Below are 8,506 nucleotides of genomic sequence, written 5' to 3' on the forward strand. Positions count from 1 at the left end.
TGCAGAGAAGTGGAGAAATGCTCCGTGTGGGAAAACCCCCATGTCTGGTGTCTGCGGCGTAGAGAGCTGAGTCCAGGAAGCACCTCACACTTGTGAAGAGGCCCCAGTCCCTGCGCCCCGCCTGGGGTGGAGGCTTGAGGGGTTCCATGGGGACAAAACTGGCCCCAGGGAGCCACTTCACCTTGGCAGACGGAGCTTCTGGGCACGAAAAGCTCACATTTAGTCTCCCAGTGGTCCAGGAGATGAGGGTAGTTACCGGCCCCACTGATGCTGACGCAGAAGGCTGGGACCCACCAGCAGCTCAGGGGACAGCCCACAGCCACACGTCCTGCCGGCCGCCAGCCACTTTGCACGCCCTCCACACCCACCTCTGGTGACGGCTGCCTTCATGGTCCACGTGTGCTTCTCGGGGACCTCAGCGACAGGGGACCAAGGTTGGGGGAAGGTCAGGAATGTGGATTTGCTCCTGGTTCACAGCTTCTTGTGTTAAGCCCTGGGGTGACGTCAGCATTTCCGTCCTGGGCTCTCCCAGGCCCCCTGCCGGGACAGAGAGTGGGGCCCCCCGGAAAGGCTGATCTGGGCCCAGCAGCAGGGCAGGGCAGCCCCGGGATGGTCCGAGACCAGCATTCTCTCTGCAGGACGTGCAGACCCCCATCCTGAGCGGCCTTCCACAGCACTGACATTCTAGAACACTCCACAGCTGCCGCCCAGGTCTTCGGTTGGGATTCGGCTACGGAAATCCAGAAACATCTTTGACAACACCATTTATTGCTGCAACTCTAGCCCTCACCTGCCTCCTGGACTGGGGACCTGCCGGGAGTGGTGTCAGCCGGGGTAGCAGGGCCCTCCTGGCCTCTCTCCCCAGGAAGCCCTGCGCCAGCCAGTCCCACGCACGTGTGCACATGTGTGAGTGCACGCTCACCCCTCACATGTGTAAATGCTTGCACCACACTGACATCCACACACGGACACATGTGTGAACACCATCACACACATATGCACACACTCGAACTCACACACACAACAGGTAGCCCCCCAGCTGTTACCCGCCATCCCCACCCCAGCGGGAGCCACGGGCCCTTGCACGCTGCCTATCAGGACAGTCCGGCCTGGGGTGGCCCCAGGCGCTGAGGCAGCTCCAGCCGCACCGGGGGTCCGGGCTCCACCCACGGGGCTGTGGGGAGCGGGGCGGTAACAGCTGGGGACTCGACGTGTCTCCCAACCCCGGATGACAGGTGCTTGGTGCTGACGTGGGGTTTGGGGTTTGAGAGCAGCTGCCCCGCCAGGCTGCCAACCCCGTGGGCAGGGCCGGCCAGAGCCCCTCCGTGCCTGGCCAGGGCTTCCAGGGGGGCATTCTCACCCAGAGGGTCAAGGAGCCATGTGTGTGCGGGAAGATGGGGCCCCAGGGCCAGGCCGCGGGGACCCCCTCCTGCATGCTCCCTTCCCAAGGCCACCATCCCCTACATGACGCTGACCTCCTGGGCCAATCAGAGGGTGACCCCGACATGACACTGTTCTCCTGGGCCAGTCAGAGGGTGATGGGGGACCTGAGGGAGGCCAGGCGCCTCAGAAGTGCTCACAGAGAAGGGCTAGCACTAGGGTGCTGCCCTCGTTCTGACCCCAGCCCAAGCCCTGGCAGTGTCCTACTGGCTCCCCTGACAGGCGCCCCAACTCCACGAAGGTTGAATGTGGGTGAAGAAATACTGACACAGTAGTTTCCCCAATAGTCCCCACGGTGCTTCTGGTCCCCTTGTCCCTGCGCCCCAACCCTGCTGTCGCCCCCACCCAGGGCCTGAGGCTCCTCCTCCCATCCTGTGGGGCCACGGCTGAGCGGTGGGCAGGTCTGTGTGTGGCGGCCGCCTGGCGCTGGCCTGGCGCCCCCACTGCTAGGAGCGTTGCCTGAGAGTCGTTCTAGGGCTGCAGGGGGATAGCAGGTAGGCCGTGAGGCGGGGGAAAGCTTCCTGGCTGTGCCCTGTCCACCCTACGCTGGCCTTTCTGACTTGGAATCACAGAATTTTCATTTAAAATATACCTTCAGGGGCCAGCCCAGTAGCATAGTGGTTAGGTTCACGTCCTCTGCTTCAGTGGCCCAGGTTCGTGGGTTCAGATCCCGGGCACAGACCTACACAAGGCTCATCAAGCCATGTTGTGGCCACATCCCACATACAAAACAGAGGAAGACTGGCACAGATGTTAGCTTGGCAACAATCTTCCTCAAGCAAAAAGAGGAAGACTGTCAACAATGTTAGCTCAGGGCCAATCTTCCTCACGAAAAAGATAAAAATATATATGTATAACTTCAGCTGTACAGCACAAAACAGAGGCATACTGGGGCATTTCCAGCTAATCAGACTAATGGGTATCAGAGCAAAGCCCAGCTTACGTTCTCACCACCACTATGAAAGGGTGGGAAGCAGCCGTGGTCGAGGCAGGGGCCGCTGGTCCGCCAGGGCCCCGCTGTGGGCAGGTAGCATGGTCCCACCACCCCCGAAGATGCGGCCGTAGCTGGCAGTGCTCCCAGCGGAAGGAACTGTGGCCCTAGGCCGTCGCAGAGACTCGTCTGGGAAGAAAGCACCTGGAAGACGGGCAACGCAGGTGGACGCAGGGCCACTCCCACCTGCCTGGCTGCTCCGAGGAGCTTGGGGCACATCGGAGACCATCCTGCTCCAGCTGCCCAGGGGCAAGGCCCTCGGCCTGAGCCGTTGACCAGACCTCTGGCGGGAGCCTCTGGTCTCGGTCAGGAGGACTCACTGTGCACAGACAATGGAGGAAGACCGCGAGCTGCTCGGGCCTCCCGCCCAGGTCCCGTGAACTGAGCCATCCTTCAACGTCAAGCAGCAGTAATGTTGCCAACAGAACTTTGATGGCCAAAAGGTCAAGTCCACACCAAACATCATGTTCATCAGTGAGAGACGAGCGCTTTGCCTCAAAGACCAGGAACCAGACGAGGATGCCCACCCTCCCCACTGCTGTTCAGCGTAGTGCTGGACATCCCAGCCAGAGCAATCAGGCAAGAAAGAGAAACGGAAGACATTCGGGTCGGAAAAGCAGCAGCCAGATGACCCTGTTCACAGAGGATGCGATCTTACACGGAGGAGACCCGAATATTCCACACACACACACGCCAAAAAAAAAAAGCAGCTGTTAGAAGTAACAAATGACTTCAACAATGTCGAAGGATACAAAATCAACACGCAGAAATCAGTTGTGTTTCTGTACACTAACAACGATCCATCTGGAAAGAAAATTAAGAACACAATTCCATGTACGATAGCATCAAAAATTAAAACACTTAGGAATAAACTTAATCAATGAGGCAAAACCCTTGTGCATTGAAAACTACTGATGGTTAATTCTGTGTTCACTTGGCCAGGCCACAGAGCCCAGATATTTGATCAAATGTTATTCTGGAAGATTCCATGAATGAATGGATAAACAAAATGTAGTATATACACATGTCTCAGTCAGTTCAGGCTGCTGTAGCAAAAATACCACAGACTGGGTGGTTCACAAACAACAGAAATTTACTTCTCACAGTTCTGGAGGCTGGAAGTCCAAGATCAAGATGCCAGCAGTTTCGGTGTCTGGCGAGAGTCCTCTTCCTGGGTCACAGATGACCTCTTCTTGCTGTGTCCCTACGTGGGGGAAGGGGCAAGGGAGCTCCCTGGGGTCCCTTTTACAAGGGCACTAATCCCACCATGCGGGCTCCATCCTCATGACCTAATCAACCCCAAATACTATCACACTGAGGGGTAGGATTTCAACATAGAATTTTGGGGGAGACACAAATATTCAGTCTATAGTAACATACAATGGAATATTATTCAGCCTTAAAAAGAAAGGAAACTCTGACACCTGCTACAACATGGATGACCCTGGGGGACATTATGCTGAGTGAGATAAGCCAGTCACGAAAGGACAAACACTGTATGATCCCACTTGTATGAGGGCCCCAGAGGAGTCAGACTCGCAGAGACAGGAAGTAGAACGGTGGCTGCCAGGGGCTGTAGGAGGGGATGGGGGGGTTAGTGTTTAATGGGGACAGAGGACGGAGTTTCAGTTTGGGAAGATGGAAAAATTCCGGAGATGGACAATGGTGACGGTCACAACAATGTGAATGGACTTCATGCCACTCAACTGTACACTCAGAAAAGGTTAAAACGATAAATTTTATGTTATGTGTATTTTACCGCAATAAAAACAAAGACACCAAAGGAGGAAAAAAGGCCAAGTGGCCTGAGGAGTCAGGGTCCATCCTGGAATCCAGGGCAGGCTGCAGGTGTGTGAAGACAACCCACCGGGCACCATCGTAAGTAAGTGCTAGGCACAGGGGACGGTCACAGCTCCGGGGTCTGGCCTGCAGGCCATCCTCCGTGTGGCTGGGAAGGCCCAGTCACGCCTCACCAGTGTCCCCCTGCTGCTCGCCCCTGGCCTGGTGCCTGCCGTCAAATGGCTCGCTGGTGTGGAGAGGTGCCCTCGGCCACCTCAGCAGGGCCATCTCTAGTCACGGAGATGCTGAGCCTGAGGGAGACACTTCCCAAGTCCCAGAGTTCTCCTTCAGCTGCTGGAACAGCCCCCAGCCTCAGATCAGCCCCTGGCAGTGTCAGAAGTGTGAAAAATCGCCTGGGACAGGGGCAGCCTGGAACAGGGGATAGAAAGGCAGTGTGGCCTTCCCAGGAGCCTCTGAGCAGCCCCAGCTCCCTCTCCTGACACCCTTGGCTCCTTGGGCCGGGACCAGAGGCCAGAAGAGAGCCAGCTGGGGCCCCAGTTCCAACGCCTCTGTGCTCCCAGGCTGGGCGGAGCACGGACCTCACAGGAGGGGATGACGCCCATCATCACTCAGACTCAGACTAGAATCCGAGAGCCATTACTGGCAGTCAGCTTTGAGGTTATTGGGTTCAGTGTTTTATGGGGTGGATTTACGTCTGCTGTCACAACAATGAACATCACCGTCAGCGTACACTGCGCCTTGAGATACTCGTTAACGAGAATACAACATATACATTATTTAAAGAAAAAACATAAATTGCTGGGGTGTGCCAACATTTTGTACACGATCAAAAGAATTCAGTGGCTTCTGGGCTGGAAGACAAGGGCCTCTGAGAGGGGAGGGTGGGCCCCTGGATGACCCTCATATTTTTAGCTCCAGCCGGAGGAGTGGGCAGGACAGAAGGCCCTTCCTTGAAAAGGACCCAGAAAGGGACTTGGGACAAACGGCCAGCTGCCTGCCAAGAAGGGCAGGCGTGACTTCACAGGAGGCTGCCATACACATGAGGCGCTCTGCGGGGCGGCCACGTGCTCGCCCCGTCCTCACAACGCCACAGAGGCTCCCAAGGCAGCTCTGGACACAGCCAGGCTCAGGGAGGGCGAGACGAGGCCGGTATTGTTGGAGAGGGTAGACAGATGCCACCAGCCAGGACTGACGCAGGGCGAGCCCGTGGAGACAGGTGGCCCAGCCTCCGCAGCAGACAGTGACCCGCCCGTTCCCGCCCACCGAACCACAGGAATGCGCTGGGGGCTGAGCACGCCAGCGGCCTTCCTTCCGGAGCCCCCGGGACGCCTCCTCTCCCCTCCCCGCTGGCCGGGGCTCTGCCTGTCTGGGGTCCAGGAGACCCCGCCCTCCCGGGGTCTGCGCCACCACAGGGCATTTGTCACCACCAGGGGAGGAGGCTTCCAAAGCGTGCCTCCCTGCCTTTCTGAGCTTGCGAGGCATTTGGCGTGATTTCACTCAAAATACGTTACTTTTCCCAAAACTGGCTCTGCTCGGGACCTCTCAGGCTGGGCCAGCTGCAGGGACGTCAGAGGGGGACAGGGATGCGTCTGAAATCAACTGTGGAAATCAGCTTTCTCACACCGACCCACAGCTCTGCCCCACTGTGCCAGCCACAGAGCTCTAGCCACTCCCTGCCAGCCCCCTGCCACCCTCACACACACACGCTGCATGCCATGTACCACACACACCACACTCACACACTCTAACCACCACGCACCGCACACACCACACACAACATGCACATACACTCCGCATGCCATGCACTACACACACCATGCACCATACACACACACACACACACACACTCTGCATGCCACACGCTACACACACCATGCACCATACACACACACACACTCTGCATGCCACGCGCTACACACACCACGCACCATACACACACACACACACTGCAAGCCATGCACTGCACACACCATGCACCATACACACACACACACTCTGCACGCCACGCACTTCACACACCACACAGGCACACTCTGCACACCATGCACTGCACACACCACACACCACATGCACCACACACACACACACTCTGACCACCACGCACCACATACACCACACACACATACTGTGCATGCCACGCACCATACACACCACACACACACACCACACACCACACGCTCACTCTGCATGCCATGTACCGCATACACCATGCACCACACACACCACACACACACACTGTGCATGCCATGCACCACCCATACCATGCACCATAGACACCACACACACTCTGCACACCATACACTCCAGACACCACATACACACACTCTGTATGCCACACACTGCACACACCACGCACTGCACACACCACATACACACACTCTGTATGCCATGCACCACACACACCACACACACACTGCATGCCATACACTGCACACACCACGTACCGTACACACCACACACACAGCACACCACGCACAGCACACACCACATACACACACTCTGTGTGCCACACAGTGTACACACCACACACCACAAGCATCACACACACCACACACACACTCTGCACACCACGCACCCTACACACCACACACACACACTCTGACTGCCACACACACCAAGCACCATACACACCACGCACCACACACACCATGTACCACACCCACCACACACGCACTCTCTGCACACCACACACACTACATACACATCACACACACACTCACACTCTGCATGCCATGTACCACACCCCACGCACCATACACACCACACACACATACTCTGAATGCCACACACCATACACACCACACACACACACTCTGAATGCCACATATACCACCCGCCATACACACCACCCACCACACACACCACTCACCATACACATCACACACTCACACTCATACGCACTCACTGTGCCCCACGCAGGCCCTGCCCAGGACCCCACCCCGACCCCTGGTTTCACCAGTGGTGGCTGCACTGCAGGTAGCAGCCCCGAACCCTGAGTTTGGTGACGGGTGGGGTCGGGGGCAGTGCTTGTCCAATGACGTGACTCCTGTTGCAACAGGAAGGTGTCACTGCCTTCGCCCAACACCTTAGGGGTTTTGGTTGCTGCACTCCTGCAGCCAGGGTCCTGCCAGCCCTGTCACAGCCGGCGAGGCACAAAGGAGAGGCTGTGGCCCGGGGGGAGGACCCTTCCCCACGTCTCCTGCTGTCGGCAGTGGGGACCAGGACAGCCGGGGCGGGCTGCGTGGGGAGGAGCAGTGTGAACCCTGTAGAGCAGCAGGATGAGTGGAGTGAGTTGTGCGCTGGAGGGGGACAGACTGGGAGCTCTCAGGCTGCTCCTGTGCCCCCACCCCAAGTACCTCACCTGGCCCCATGGCCTTGGACATCTGTATCCCCCAGCCCACAGTGCCCTGGTGCCCACAGCGGCCACGTGGCCCGCATCCCAGGGCACACAGAGCCAGGCTGGCCCGGCCCTGCCCAAGGAGGAAACAACAGTCTTCAAGGCTGCCCCAGAGTGTCAGCTGGAGCGTCCTTCCCCACTCCTTGACCAGGGGTACAACCTGGGCCAGCTCCTGGAGGGCCATGTGGCTGTACCTATAAAACTGAGAACACACACGCCCGACAGCCGGCCATTCCAGCTCCGGGTGGGACAACCACAGCGGCTCGTCTGCAGTTTAAACGCCCGTCAACAGCGGACGAGTCCAGTAACTGGAAGCAATAGGATGTTGGCAGCAGGTGAAAAGGGTGAACTAGATCCTGATCCTGATATTGCAGGCGTCAACGTTGTGAACCCACCATAGGCTGAGAAAGCAAGTGGTGAGTCAGGGTACGAAAGCAGGTGCCACGTGTGCATCCGTGCCACCGCGAACACACGTCCTGCTGTGAGCATGTGCCGGTGATCCAACATCCAACATCGCACAGCAGGCGGGAGGGAAGCTGAGGGGCAGAGAGGAGAGCCTGGCGGCGAGCAGGAGGGATCTGGGTGCCATCTGCAGGTTTTTTTAAGAGAGAGTGAAGGAATGTTTAGTTTAAATAAAAGGACAAGCAGAGAAGAGGATGGTGAGCAAATGTGACAGAACGCAGACGGCTGTGCGTCCCTGGTGGTGAAAATACAGGGAATTGCTATTTCCTTCACTGTACACTTCCAACTTTTCAAACTTCTCAAAATAAATAAAAATAAGAAAAGATGAGAGGAAGGAGGAGCAGGTTGGGAGGAAAGAGCAGGTGCAGGGAGCCCAGGAGAGGGGAGGAGCTGTGGCACCAGGGGCAGGCCGCCCG

The sequence above is a fragment of the Equus przewalskii genome, chromosome 27, assembly GCF_037783145.1.
Source record: "Equus przewalskii isolate Varuska chromosome 27, EquPr2, whole genome shotgun sequence".
Classification (NCBI taxonomy): domain Eukaryota; kingdom Metazoa; phylum Chordata; class Mammalia; order Perissodactyla; family Equidae; genus Equus; species Equus przewalskii.